General features: G+C 42.0%; 1 protein-coding gene across 48 annotated transcripts in view; it reads right to left on the bottom strand.

Moving 5' to 3' along the window:
• Positions 1–16,253, bottom strand: part of SPIDR (scaffold protein involved in DNA repair) — a 481,215-nt gene that overhangs the window by 18,886 nt on the left and 446,076 nt on the right. The window lies entirely within an intron of this gene.

Genomic DNA, 16,253 nt, shown 5'->3' with positions numbered 1-16,253 from the left:
AGACACAAATGGGGCCAAAGATGGTCAGCAGGGCCAGGGCCTGAGGATGTGGGTAGTTGGAGGTTCAGCTGGTGTTGCTGGCACAGTGTGGTCAGGCTGAGGATTCCACATGGCTGGTTAACAGGACTGGGCAGAGAAGGTCACTTGTGTGGTGTGTAGCTGGGGGTTGGGGTGAAGGAGGTGGCCTACATTGTCAGGAGGTTGATTACATACAGGAAATATGAATAAGTAATATTGAGGAAACTGAAGCCAAGCTTCTTGCTGTTGGAGAAGGGAGTTATACATATAGAAATAGCAAAACTTAGAATAAATTCTGTGGTAATGCTCTAGAGTTGGAAGTATTGGTATGAAATCATGATTTTAGATAGACAGAAATATAGAAGTAGATACAGTTGTGTATGTGTGTATGTGGATGAATATACACACACATTTCCTTCCTCTGTACACTGAGAGGGCATAGAGGCAATGATATCCCAATAGCAGGAAGCCCACCTAGAACCTGGATCTTGGCTTCTAAATACCATTCTTAACCAGGCACAGTGGCATAAGCAACTCAGGAGCAGTCTCAGCTACTTGGGAGGCTGAGGTGAGAGGATTGCTTGAGCTCAGGAGTTTGAGGCTGTGGTACACCAAGATCATGCCTGTGAATAGCCACTGCATTTCAGCTTAGTAAACATAGCAAGATGCCATCTCTGAAAAACTGAAACTAAAACTAAAAAAAACCAAAAACAAAAAACCATATCCATTAAAATCAACCAGAACTTCTTGAAAAGATGGCTGATTCCAGAGCACAGATAGCAAAAGATTAATCATGACACATCTTTCTGTGTCAGAAAATAAGGAGGTACTCAAAGAATGATGGGCATGTGTCCAAGGACACAGGAGCCAGCTTAAATATGGTAAAATTGAACATCAAAATGAACAGTAATAGATATAACTTGCTGAATAAAAGATGAATTCATTGGTCCATACTGATATTTAATAAGTGGGCTGGGCACAGTGGCTCACGCCTGTAATCCCAGCAACTTGGGAGGCTGAGGTGGGAGGATTACTTGAGCTCAGGAGTTTGAAACCTGGCTATATAGTGAGACCCCATCTCTACAAAAAATAAAGCTGGGTGTGGTGGCAAGTACCTGTAGTCCCAGCTACTTGGGAGGCTGAGGTAGGAGAATTGTTTGGGCCCAAGAGGTCAATGTTGCAGTGAGCTGTGATTGCACCATTGCACTACAGCCTAGATGACAGAGCAAGACCACCTTCTCAAAGAAAAAAAAAATTAAAAAAATTAGTGGGCCAAGCATGGTGGCTCACGCCTGCAATCCCAGCACTTTGGGAGGCCAAGGCAGGCGGATTATCTGAGGTTGGGAGTTGAAGACCAGCCTGACCAACATGGAGAAACCCTGTCTCTATTAAAAACACAAAATTAGCCAGGTGTGGTGGGGCATGCCTGTAATCCCAGCTACTTGGGAGGCTGAGGAAGGCTGCTTGAACCCGGGAGGCAGAGGTTGTGGTGAGCTGAGATCGCACCATTGCACTCCAGCCTGGGCAACAAGAGCAAAACTCCATCTCAAAAAAAAAAAAAAAAAAAAAAGAATTGGTGAATATTTCAGGAAGGGCAAAGATTTCTATAAGGTTATCTGAGGGTGGGAGTTCTGACATCCTTCAAAGATTTTAGATGCTCTTTGTAAATATTCTGGATTTGGCCAGTGGTCTCTCTTTCAATCTATTAATGAACCAAAATGTTCTAATCTCCTTTGAAATTAACTATGAAATTATCTCTACTACTGGGGTTATGAACAAAGTCAGTAACAATAAAATCATCTGGAAAAAGACATCAGTAACTAATTAAAGCAGTATTACCAGGGAAGGTAGATAGTCGGTGCCAAGATGGCCAAATAGGAACAGCTCCAGCCTCCAACTCCCAGTGTGAGCGACACAGAAGATGGGTGATTTCTGCATTTCCAACTGAGGTACCGGGTTCATCTCACTGGGGCGTGTTGGACAGTGGGTGCAGGACAGTGGGCGTAGCCCAATGAGTGAGAGTCAAAGCAGGGCGAGCCACCGCCTCACCCGGGAAGCACAACGGAGAAAGGAATTCCCTTTACTAGACAAGGGAAACCGTGAAACACAACACCTGGAAAATCGGGTCACTCACACCCTAATACTGCACTTTACCAAGGGTCTTAGCAAACAGCACACCAGGAGATTATATCCTGCGCCTGGCCTGGAGGGTCCCACACCCACAGAGCCTCCCTCATTGCTAGCATAGCAATCTGAGATCGAACTGCAAGGTGGCAGCAAGGCTGGGAGAAGGGCGCCCACCATTGCTGAGGCTTAAGTAGGTAAAGAAAGCGGCAGGGAAGCTTGAACTGGGTGGAGCCCACTGCAGCTCAAGGAGGCCTGCCTGCCTCTGTAGACTCCACCTCTGGGGACAGGGCATAGCTAAACAAAAGGCAGCAGAAACCTCTGCAGATGTAAATGTCCCTCTCTGACAGCTTTGAAGAGAGCAGAGGTTCTCCCAACACAGAGTTTGAGATCTAAGAACGGACAGACTGCCTGCTCAAGTGGGTCCCTGACCCCTGAGTAGCCTAACTGGGAGGCATCCCCCACTAGGGGCAGACTGACACCTCACACTTCCCATGGCCAGGTACACCTCTGAGACAAAGCTTCCAGAGGAACAATCAGACAGCAACATTTGCTGTTCAGCAATATTCACTCTTCTGCAGCCTCTGCTGCTGATACCCAGGCAAACAGGGTCTGGAGTGGACCTAGAGCAAACTCCAACAGACCTGCAGCTGAGGGTCCTGACTGTTAGAAGGAAAAATAATCAACAGAAAGGACATCCACACCAAAACCCCATCTGTACGTCACCATCATCAAAGACCAAAGGTAGATAAAACCACAAAGATGGGGAAAAAGCAGTGCAGAAAAGCTGGAAATTTTAAAAATCAGAGTGCCTCTCCCCTCCAAAGGAACACAGCTCCTCACCAGCAACGGAACAAAGCTGGATGGAGAATGACTTTGACAAGTTGAGAGAAGAAGGCTTCAGACAATCAAACTTCTACGAGCTAAAGGAGGAATTACGAACCCAGTGCAAAGAAACTAAAAACCTTGAAAAAAGATTTGACAAATGCCTAACTAGAATAACCAATGTAGAGAAGTCCTTAAATGACCTGATAGAGATGAAAACCATGACATGTGAACTACGTGACAAATGCACAAGCTTCAGTAACTGACTCGATCAACTGGAAGAAAGAGTATCCGTGACTGAAGATCAAAAGAATGAAATGAAGTGAGAAGAGAAGTTTAGAGAAAAAAGAGTAAAAAGAAATGAACAAAACCTCCAAGAAATATGGGACTATGTGAAAAGACCAAACTACATCTGACTGTTGTACCTGAAAGTGACAGGGAGAATGGAACCAAGTTGGAAAACACTCTGCAGGATATTATCCAGGAGAACTTCCCCAACCTAGCAAGGCAGGCCAACATTCAAAATCGGGAAATGCAGAGACCACCACAAAGATACTCCTCGAGAAGAGCAACTCCAACACACATAATTATCAGATTCACCAAAGTTGAAATGAAGGAAAAAATGTTAAGGGCAGCCAGAGAGAAAGGTCGGGTTACCCACAAAGGGAAGCCCATCAGACTAACAGCGGATCTCTCGGCAGAAACTCTACAAGTCAGAAGAGAGTGGGGGCCAATATTCAACGTGCTTAAAGAAAAGAATTTTAAACCCAGAATTTCATATCCAACCAAACTAAGTTTCATAAGTGAAGGAGAAATAAAATCCTTTACAGAAAAGCAAATGCTGAGAGATTTTGTCACCACCAGGCCTGCCCTACAAGAGCTCCTGAGGGAAGCACTAAACATGGAAAGGAACGACCGGTACCAGCCACTGCAAAAACATGCCGAAATGTAAAGACCATCAATGCTAGGAAGAGACTGCATCAACTAATGAGCAAAATAACCAGCTAACATCATAAGGACAGGATCAAGCTCACACATCACAATGTTAACCTTAAAGGTAAATGGGCTAAATGCGCCAATTAAAAGACATAGACTGGCAAACTGGATAAAGAGTCAAGACCCATCAGTTTGCTGTATTCAAGAGACCCATCTCACATGCAGAGATACACATAGGCTCAAAATAAAGAGATGGAGGAAGATCTACCAAGCAAATGGAGAACAAAAAAAAGCAGGGTTGCAATCCTAGTCTCTGATAAAACAGACTTTAAACCATCAAAGATCAAAAGAGACAAAGAAGGCCATTACATAATGGTAAAGGGATCAATTCATCAGGAAGAGCTAACTATCCTAAATATATATGCACCCAATATAGGAGCACTCAGATTCATAAAGCAAGTCCTTAGAGACTTACAAAGAGACTTAGACTCCCATACAATAATAATGGGAGACTTTAACACCCCACTGTCAACATTAGACACATCAACGACACAGAAAGTCAAGAGGGAAATCCAGGAATTGAACTCAGCTCTGCACCAAGCAGATCTATTAAACATCTACAGAACTCTCCACCCCAAATCAACAGAATATACATTCTTCTCAGCACCACATCGCACTTATTCCAAAATTGACCACATAGTTGGAAGTAAAGCACTCCTCAGCAAATGTAAAAGAACAGAAAGTATAACAAACTGTCTCTCAGACCACAGGGCAATCAAACTAGAACTCAGGATTAAGAAACTCAATCAAAACTGCTCAATGACATGGAAACTGAACAACCTGCTCCTGAATGACTACTGGGTACATAACGAAATGAAGGCAGAAATAAAGATGTTCTCTGAAACCAATGAGAACAAAGATACAACATACCAGAATCTCTGGGACACATTTAAAGCAGTGTGTACAGGGAAATTTATAGCACTAAATGCCCACAAGAGAAAGCAGGAAAGATCTAAAATTGACACCCTAACATCACAACTAAAAGAACTAGAGAAGCAAGAGCAAACACATTCAAAAGCTAGCAGAAGGCAAGAAATAACTAAGATTGGAGCAGAACTGAAGGAGATAGAGACACAAAAAACCCTCCAAAAAAACAACAAATCCAGGAGTTGGTTTTTTGAAAAGATCAACACAATTGAGAGACCGCTAGCAAGACTAATAAAGAAGAAAAAAGAAAAGAATCAAATAGACGCAATAAAAAAATGATAAAGGGGGTATCACCACTGACCCCACAGAAATACAAACTACCATCAGAGAATACTATAAACACCTCTACGCTAATAAACTAGAAAAGCTAGAAGAAATGGATAATTTCCTGGACACTTACACTCTCCCAAGACTAAATCAGGAAGAAGTTGAATCCCTGAAGAGACCAATAGCAGGCTCTGAAATGGAGGCAATAATTAATGACCTACCAACCAAAAAAAGTCCAGGACCAGACGGATTCACAGCTGAATTCTACCAGAGGTACAAGGAGGAACTGGTACCATTCCTTCTGAAACTATTCCAATCAATAGAAAAAGAGGGAATCCTCCCTAACTCATTTTTCAAGGTCAACATCACCCTGATACCAAAGCCTGACAGAGATACAACAAAAAAAGAGAATTTTAGACCAATATCCCTGATGAACATCGATGCAAAAAAATACTGGCAAACCGAATCCAGCAGCACATCAAAAAGCTTATCCACCATGATCAAGTGGGCTTCATCCCTCGGATGCAAGGCTGGTTCAACATACGCAAATCAATAAATGTAATCCAGCATACAAATGCAACCAAAGACAAAAACCACATGATTATCTCAACGGATGCAAAAAGGCCTTTGACAAAATTCAACAGCACTTCATGCTAAAAACTCTCAATAAATTTGGTATTGATGGTCGTATCTCAAAATAATAAGAGCTATTTATGACAAACCCACAGCCAATATCATCCTGAATGGACAAAAACTGGAAGCATTCCCTTTGAAAACTGGCACAAGACAGGAATGCCCTCTCTCACCACTCCTATTCAACACAGTGTTGGAAGTTCTGGCTAGGGCAGTCAGGTAAGAGAAGGAAATCAAGGGTAGTCTCAGGATACAAAACCAATGTGCAAAAATCACAAGCATTCTTATACACCAGTAACAGACAAACAGAGAGCCAAATCATGAATGAACTCCCATTCACAATAGTTTCAAAGAGAATAAAAGACCTAGGAATCCAACTTACAAGGGATGTAAAGGACCTCTTCAAGGAGAACTACAAACCACTGCTCAGTGAAATAAAAGAGGACACAAACAAATGGAAGAACATACCATGCTCATGGATAGGAAGAATCAATATTGTGAAAATGGCCATACTGCCCAAGGTAATTTATAGATTCAATGCCATCCCCATTAAGCTACCAATGACTTTCTTCACAGAATTGGAAAAAACTGATTTAAAGTTCATATGGAACCAAAAAAGACCCCGCATTGCCAAGACAATTCTAAGCCAAAAGAACAAAGCTGGAGGCATCATGCTACCTGACTTCAGACTATACTACAAGGCTACAGTAACCAAAACAGCGTGGTACTGGCACCAAAACAGAGATATAGACCAATGGAACAGAACAGAGCCCTCAGAAATAATACCACACATCTACAGCCATCTGATCTTTGACAAACCTGATAAAAACAAGAAAGGGGGAAAGGATTCCCTATTTAATAAATGGTGCTGGGAAAATTGGCTAGCCATAAGTAGAAAGCTGAAACTGGATCCTTTCTTTACTCCATATATGAAAATCAGTTCAAGATGGATTAGAGACTTAAATGTCAGACCTAAAACCATAAAAACCCTAGAAGAAAACCTAGGGAATACCATTCAGGACATAGGCGTGGGCAAGGACTTCATGTCTAAAACACCAAAAGCAATGGCAACAAAAGCCAAAATTGACAAATGGGATCTAATTAAACTAAAGACCTTCTGCAAAGCAAAAGAAACTACCATCAGAGTGAACAGGCAACCTACAGAATGGGAGAACATTTTTGCAATCTACTCATCTGACAAAGGGCTAATATCCAGAACCTATAAAGAACTCAATCAAATTTACAAGAAAAAAACAAACAACTCCATCAAAAAGTGGGCAAAGGATATGAGCAGACACTTCTCAAAAGAAGACATTCATACAGCCAACAGACACATGAAAAAATGCTCATCATCACTCGCCATCAGAGAAATGGAAATCAAAACCACAATGAGATACCATCTCACACCAGTTAGAATGGCAATCATTAAAAAATCAGGAAACAGGTGCTGGAGAGGATGTGGAGAAATAGGAACACTTTTACACTGTTGGTGGGACTGTAAACTAGTGCAACCATTGTGGAAAACAGTGTGGCGATTCCTCAAGGATCTAGAACTAGAAATACCATTTGACCCAGCCATCCCATTACTGGGGATATACCCAGAGGATTATAAGTCATGCTGCTATAAAGACACATGCACATGTATGTTTACTGCAGCACTATTCACAATAGCAAAGACTTGGAATCAACCCAAATCTCCATCAGTGACAGACTGGATTAAGAAAATGTGGCACATATACACCATGGAATACTATGCAGCCATCAAAAAGGATGAGTTTGTGTCCTTTGTAGGGACATGGATGCAGCTAGAAACCATCCCTCTCAGGAAAGTATCACAAGAACAGAAAACCAAACACCACATGTTCTCACTCATAGGTGGGAATTGAACAATGAGAACACCTGGACACAGGAAGAGGAACATCACACACCGGGGCCTGTTGTGGGGTTGGGGGAGCGGGGAGGAATAGCATTAGGAGGTACACCTAATGTAAATGACGAGTTAATGGGTGAAGCACACCAACATGGCACAAGTATACATATGTAACAAACCTGCACGTTGTGCACATATACCTTAGAACATAAAGTATAATAAAAAAAATAGTGGGAAGGTATAAGAGTTTAATCTAAAATTACTTAATACAGTACGACAAAAAGGTATCAATGGCTTTATATTACTTTTAATTGCAGCTTATTATTCCCTTTATATTGACTAGATGTTATGTGAAACTTCTGAATAAGAGGCTGAAGACATTCAGGGGAGTAGTAAGTGTGGCAATTGTTAGCCATTTCTATTATTATTAACCATTAAGCATAAGCAGCGATTTTAAAGGAGAAATGAAATAAAGAGAACGCACTTACGGGTTGAAGCCAAGTGTGGGGTCCAACATATAAACTTCTTTTCTCTTCCAGTGAGATCTATTCACTGAGGTTCTTTTCAACCAGTTGTTGTTTTCACTAAATTTAATATCCCCTTTTTTTTCTTACAACCAGTGAGCAGGGAATAATCAATGGCTTTGTATCAGGAGTTTGCAACAAAAAAAAAAATGTGTTGATCCAAGTGATGCTTGAAGCGGTAGAAAGATTAGGGAAACTATTTTTTAAATGCAGGCCACCTACTTTACCTCAATTCTGACTATTGTTCTTATGGCTTTTTTTTCATTTAATAAACAGTTATTTATTGAATATGTTCTCTGAGTCAGACATGTCAATTCTTGTGTCACCTAGAGGGATCTGTGTACCACATACCCATTTTTCTTCATTTTGTCTTATTCTTCTTGGGCTTAATAAAAACAAAAGCTTTGATGGGGAAAATGGAGTATGATAAAGCTGGAAATGTAGATGGTCACTCAGAGATATTTACAGAATCAAAATTCTGGTGTCTCAAGTTGGATGACTCCTTAATATATAAGGTGATATTAGAGTCTGGATGACTGCATGAGCTTTTCCGCCATTTAGTGTTATGTGAAATTTTCATCAATGTAACTTCATACATATTGAGACACTATTGATTTGTAACCTGAGTTTGTATTTATCTTGCAGCTGAGATTTTGGAGTGCAATACTTTTTCTGCTACTGATCTGCTAATTTAAAGAATGCTTGCTTTCTTTTAGCCAGTTTTAGAAAATGTTAAAAATATTTAAGAGTTTTTTCTTTTTTTTTTTTTTTTTTCTCAGACAGGGTCTCACTCTGTCCCCCAGGCTAGAGTGCAATGGTGCAATTTCAGCTCACTGCAACCCCTGCCTCCTGGGCTCAAGCAATTCTGCCTTAGCCTCCCAAGTAACTGGGACTACAGGAGCACAGCACCACATCTGGCTAATTTTTGTATTTCTTGCAGAGATGGGATTTTTCTATTTTGGCCAGGCTGGTCTTGAACTCCTGAGCTCAAGCAATCCACCTGCCTCAGCCTCCCAAACTGCTGGGATTACAGGAATGAGCCACGGTACCTGGCCTTATTTAAGAGTTCTTATTGATAATCCTACCAGTATAGTATTAGTTTGAATTAAGCATTTAAAAAACATACCATGAAAGTTTATTTTTCTAGTTATTGTATATATAATAGTACATTCTCTTGTTGCAATCAGATCGCAAAGCTGATTATTCTTTTCTGTAACCTTTTAATAGAGTATTTCAAAAAAGTTTTTATCTAAAAATAGATGGCAATACAGAAAACGTTTTCTCATGAAATATCCTAAGTGAGTAGACTTACTTATAAAGCAAAACAGCATGTTATTCTACACCTCTGTTGGTTATTTTGGACAACTCTGAATTTCCATTACATTTGAAAAATAGTCAAGAGTCAGGTTATTTTTAAAAATCACCTAAGGCGGCCAGGTGCGGTTCACACGTGCAGTCCCAGCAATTTAGGAGGTCGAGGCGGGTGGATTGCGAGGTCAGGAGATCCTGACTATCCTGGCTGATGTGGTGGAACCCAGTCTCTGCTAAAAATACAAAAAATTGGCAGGGGGTGGTGGCGGGCACCTGTACTCCCAGCTGCTCGGGAGGCTGAGGCAGGAGAATGGCGTGGACCCAGGAGGTGGAGGTTGTAGTGAGCTGAGACGGCCTGGGCAACAGAGTGGCACTCCGTCTCAAAAAAAACAAAAACACAAAACACCCTAAGGCACTACTATCTGTTTTTCTTTTCTTTTCTTTCCTTTTTTTTTGAGACGGAGTCTCACTCTGTCGCCAGGTTGGAGTGCAGTGGCGCGATCTCGGCTCACTGCAACGTCAGACTCTGATTCGGGCAGTTCTCCTGCGCCTCAGCCTCCTGAGTGGCTGGGAATACAGGAACTCACCACCACGCCCCGCTAATTTTTGTATGTTTGGTGGAGAAGGGGTTTCACCATGTTGACCAGGATGTTCTCAATCTCCTGACCTCGTCATCTACCTGCCTCGGCCTCCCAAAGTGCTGGGATTGCAGGTGTGAGCCACCGCGCCCGGCAGGCATCACATTTTTATCGAAGAAGAAAGAAACACACAACAGTTTCCCATCTCACCTTAAACTTTTGGTAAAAATATCTTGGATTTTCATTATATGAGAATGTTGCTACATGGAAGAAGGATGGGTGGGTAGAAAAATATGATGGCATACCTGTTTTTTAAAAAGAAATGAGGAATAGTGTTCTTTGAAAAATGAGGCAGAGAGGACCCTTACAAACAAACGAGAATTTATATGTGTATTTTAGCAGTGCTTATCTTTGGGTGATGGAGTTATCTATGTCATACTATCTTTCTCACTTTCATGTTTTTAATAGATTTTCACAAGCATGTATTCACTTCTATAATTGGGATACATGATACCCAACTAATGTACTTGAAAGTAAGTTTTAGCAATATTTCTAACCTAGCTACGTTGTGCTTTTTCAAAGAAGCTTGGAATAATAAGTACATTATTTATATTTTATTGCCATTGAAAACTTGGAACTTTGTTTTACAACTGTATGCATTTTATCATGCTTTCATCTTTGTAGATTGTCCATTTTTACATGAATGGCTTTTTTCAAAAGATCTGTTCATTTGTTATTTTATTATCTTTTAATAAATGTTTTATATCTAAAAAAATAAAGCAGTACTACCACTACACTGCTAAAATTTTATTAAAAATAGATTTCTTCTCTGGCCAGGCGTGGTAATCCCAGCACTCTGGGAGGCCAAGGCGGGTGCATCACTTGAGGTCAGGAGTTCGAGAGCAGCCTGGCCAATGTGGTGAAACCCCATCTCTACTAAAAATATAAAAATTAGCTAGGCCTGATGGTGCACGCCTGTAATCCCAGATCCTCTGGAGGCTGAGGCATGAGAATTGCTTGAACCCAGTAGGCGGAGGTTGCAGTGTGCGAAGATCATACCACTGCACTCCAGCCTAAGTGACAGAGCATCTCCAAAAAAAAAAAAAAAAAAAAAAAAAATTGGTGAATATTTCAGGAAGGGCAAAGATTTCTGTAAGATTATCTGAGGTTGGAAGTTCTGACAATGTCCAAAAATTTTAGATGCTTTTGTAAATACTCTGGATTTGGCCAGTGGTCTCTCTTTCAATCTATTAATGAACCAAAATGTTCTAATCTCCTTTGAAATTAACTACAAAATTATCTCTACTATTGGAGTTATGAACAAAGTCAGTAACAATAAAATCATCTGGAAAAAGACATCAGTAACTAATTAAAGCAGTTCTACCACTACATTGCTAAAAGTTTATAAAAAATAGATTTCTTCTCTGTCCGGGCACAGTGGCTCAGGCCTGTAATCCCAGCACTTTGGGAGACAGAGGCGGGCAGATCACTTGAGGTCAGGAGTTCGAGACCAGCCTGGCCAACATGGTAAAACCCCATCTCCACTAAAAAATACAAAAATTAGGCTGGGCGCCGTGGCTTACACCTGTAATGCCAGCACTTTAGGAGGCAGAGGTGGGTGAATCACCTGAGGTCAGGAGTTTGAAACCAGCCTGGCCAACACTGTGAAACCCTGTCTCTACTAAAAATACAAAAATTAGCCGGCATGGTGATGCGTGCCTGTAATTCCAGCTACTTGGGAGGTGGAGACGAGAATTGCTTGAACCTGGGAGGTGGAGGTTGCAGTGAGCCAAGGTCGCGCCACTGCACTCCAGCCTGGGCGACACAGAGAGACTCCGTCTCAAAAAACAAATAAAAATTAGCTGGGCGTAGTGGCAGATGCCTGTAATCCCAGCTACTCGAGAGGCTGAGGTAAGAAAATCTCTTGAACCCGGGAGGCAGAGGTTGCAGTGAGCCAAGATTATGCCATTGCATTCCAACCTGGGTAACAGAGTTAGACTCTGTCTCAAAAATAAATAAATAAATAAATAAATAAAAAATAAAAAGTCTTCTTATTCATAATGCCAAAATCCGGAAGCAACCAAGAAGTCCTTCAGTAGGTGAATGAATAACTAAACTGAACTATGTGGTACATCCAGACATGGAACATTATTCAGTGCTCAAAAGGAAATGGGCTATCTAGCCATGAAAAGTCATGGAAACTGAAATTCATATTATTAAGTGAAAGAAGTCCATCTGAAAGGCTACAGATTGTAAGATTCCAACTGTATACAACATTCCGAAAAGGCAAAACTATGGAGACGGTAAAAATAAGAATGTTTGCCAGGGATTTGTGGAGAGGGGGAATAAACAGGTGGAGCACAGGTGTTTAGCTCCATATGATACTATGATGGTAGATACATGTCATTACATATTTGTGCAAGCCCATAAAATTACACCACCAAGAGTGAACCCTTATGTAAACTGTGGACTCTGGGTGAGTATGATGTGTCAGTACAGGCTGATTAGTTGTAAGCAATGTGCCGCCCTGGTAGGGATGTTGATAATGGGGAGGCTGTGCATGTGTGGGAGTAGAAAGTGTATGGAAAAATCTCTGTACCTTCCTCTCAATTTTGTTGGGAACCTAAAACTGCTCTAAAAGAAAAAACTCTAATAAAAATTTTTATAGCCCTATGTAATCAGGAAAAGTTTTTTTTTTTTTTTTTTTTTTTTTGAGACGGAGTCTCACTCTGTCGCCCAGGCTGGAGTGTAGTCGCACAATCTCAGCTCACTGCAACCTTCTCCTCCTGGGTTCAAGTGATTCTCCAGCCTCAGCTTCCTGGGCAGCTGGGATTACAGGCACCTGCCATCATGCCCAGCTAATTTTTGTATTTTTGTAGAGACGGGGTTTCATCATAGTGGCCAGGCTGGTCTCAAACTCCTGACCTCAGCTGATCCACCTGCCTCGGCCTCCCAAAGTGCTGGGATTACAGGCATAAGCCACCACGCCCACCCCAGGAAAAGTATTTAAGCATAGATGATATAGACACCTATAATGCTAGTAATTAGGCAAAAATATTACCAGTGCAAATTTATCAGGAAAAAGTAGATCTCTCCCACACAAATATGCCCAATTAATTTTTGACAAAGGTGCAACAGCAAGTTAATGGAGGAAGGATGATCTATCAACAAATGGTGCTGGAATGAATGGGTATCCAAAGGTGAAAAAATTAACCTTGACCTAAGCCATGCACCTTATACAAAACCCAACTCCAAATGCATCATGGACTTGGAAGGTAAAGTGTAAAATTAAATTTTCTAGAAAAGAACACAAAAGAATAACTTTGGGACTGATGATAGGCAAAGAGACTTGATTTCTCTTAGACTTGACAACAAAACTGTGATCTGTAAGAAAAAAATTTGGTAAATCTGACTGTATCAAAATTAAAAACTATGTTAAAAAATCATTAAAAGGGTGAAAATACAATTTAGAAATCCTGAGAAAATATTTGCAAATCCTGTATCTGACAAAGGTTTTGTATTTAGAAAATAGAAATAACTTTAAAGACTCAACAATAAACCAACAACCAAGCAATCCAATTAGACAATGGGCAAAAGATGTGAACAGGCATTTTACCAAAGAGGACATATGGATGGCAAGTAAAAACATGAAAAGATGTTCAACATTATTTGTCCTTTGGATGAATCTCTAGATAATGCTGTTAGCCAACACCTTGTATTTCTTTTTTTTTTTTGTTTTTTGAGACGGAGTCTCGCGCTGTCATCCAGGCTGGAGTGCAGTGGCGCGATCTCGGCTCACTGCAAGCTCCGCCTCCCGGGTTCATGCCATTCTCCTGCCTCAGCCTGCTGAGTAGCTGGGACTACAGGTGCCCGCCACCGCGCCTGGCTAATTTTTTTGTATTTTTAGTAGAGACGGGGTTTCACCATGGTCTCGATGTCCTGACCTTGTGATCCGCTCGCCTCGGCCTCCCAAAGTGCTGGGATCACAGGCGTGAGCCACCGCGCCCGGCCAACACCTTGTATTTCTTTAATGATTTTTTTTTTGTTTTGTTTTTAGACAGAGTCTCACTCTGTCACCCAGGCTGGAGTGCAATGGAGCGATCTTGGCTCACTTCAGCCTCTGCCTCTCCTGCCTCAGCCTCCCAAGTAGCTGGGACTACAGGCATGCACCACCATACCCAGCTAATTTTTTGTAGTTTTAGTAGAGATGGGGTTTCACCATGTTGGATAGGCTGATCTCCAATTCCTGACCTCAGATGATCTACCTGCCTCAGCCTCCCAAAGTGCTGGTATTACAGGTGTGAGCCACAGCACCGGGCCTAAAAAACAATTTAAATAGAGATGGAGCCTCACTATGTTGGCCAAGGTGGTCTCGGGCTCCTGGCCTCAAGTGATCCTCCTGCCTCAGCCTCCCAAAGTGCTGAGATTACAGGTGTGAGCCATTTTGCCTGGCCACTGCTAACACTTTGATTTCAGACCTCTGGCCTCCAGAAGTGTGAGAGAATACATTTCTATTGTTTTAAGCTATCTAGTTTTTGGAACTTTATATGATAATCCTAGGAAACTAATACAGATATATATTGCATGGTTCTAGTTATGTAACAACCATAAAACAACATAATTATAATGACAGAGAACACGTGAGTGGTTGCCAGGGGTAGGGATGAAAAAACGATCGACGTGGCTATAAAGGGCAACACGGGAATCGGTGGTGATGGCACAGCAGAGGATTCTGACTGCAGTGATGGTGATGCAAGGCTGTACATGTGACAAAACTGCACAGAAGCGCACACACACACACAAACACACAGAGTGCACACAAGGATGTTGAAACCTGAATGTGCTCCATGGATTGTGCCTGTGTCAGTTTCTTGTTGTTTTTTTTTTTGTTGTTGTTGTTGAGACGGAGTCTCACTCTGTTGCCCAGACTGGAGTGCAGTGGCGTGATCTTGGCTCACTGCAAGCTCTGCCTCCCAGGTTCACGCCATTCTCCTGCCTCAGCCTCCCAAGTAGCTGGGACTACAGGCGCTTGCCCAGCTACTTTTTTTGTATTTTTAGTGGAGACAGGGTTTCCACTAAAAATTAGCCAGGACCATTAGCCAGGATGGTTTTGATCTCCTGACCTTGTGATCCGCCTGCCTTGGCCTCCCAAAGTGCTGGGATTACAGGCATGAGCCACTGCGCCCAGCTGGTTTTGGTTTTTACTGTGGTTACTGTGGGTGTGGGATATTAACATGGGGGTGGAGGGGTGCACCAGACCCCCCGGTATATTTCTTTGCAATCTACTGTGAAACTATAATTATTACAAAATAAAAGTTAAATATGAAAACTATCTTTTTCACCTTCATGACTTAGTCTTTAGTGTAATATAAATACAACTGAATCTGTTTTTTTTTTTTTTTTGAGACAAGGTCTTACTCTGTCACCCAGGCTGGAGTGCAGTGGTACAATCACAGCTCACTGCAGCAACCTCCTGGGCTCACAGGATCCTCCCACGTCAGCCTCCCAAGTAGCTGAGATGATAGGTATGCAGCACCATGCCTGGCTAATTTTTTATTTTTTTGTAGAGATGGGGTTGTGCTTTGTTGCCCAGGCTGGTCTGGAACTCCTAGCCTCAAGAGATCCTCTAGCCTCAGCCTCTCAAAGTGCTAGGATGACAGGTGTGAGCCACCACACCTAGTCTAGGTCTGTTTTTATGGCTCGAGTTCCAGCAGTGACTCATGGTGCCATTCTGAAAGTCAACTCTCACTGCCAAGGATGCAGGCCACTGGCTTCACTACGGACTGGCCCCAGGACTCAGCTTATTTCAATTCCTTCTTGAGACAGCTGGTTTCTGGTGATTCTTTTACAAAAGCAGACTACAGGAGACAGAATTTCAGTGGATCATAGAACCTGTTCCATTGGGTTCCAGGTCTTTGACTGTTTTGTGGCTACAGGACCACTGATTCCTAGGCACACATGCCCACTGGAAGTCATGCTCACTGAAAGCTGCACTTGCACTGGTGGAAGGCTGTTTTTTGGATAGGAGGTGATTAACATATCTTCTCTACTTCCCTGAGGGAGGACTCTTTCACAAGGCAAGCTGGATGACCTGCTTCACTCTTGGTCTTTCTCTGCCCCAGAGTTCCCCTCCAACTGGTTTTGGTGCAAGCATTTTGACATCTGCTTTCTTTACTTTCA

Source organism: Macaca mulatta, chromosome 8 (assembly GCF_049350105.2).
Source record: "Macaca mulatta isolate MMU2019108-1 chromosome 8, T2T-MMU8v2.0, whole genome shotgun sequence".
Lineage (NCBI taxonomy): Eukaryota > Metazoa > Chordata > Mammalia > Primates > Cercopithecidae > Macaca > Macaca mulatta.
This window is presented reverse-complemented; position numbering and strand designations above follow the sequence as displayed.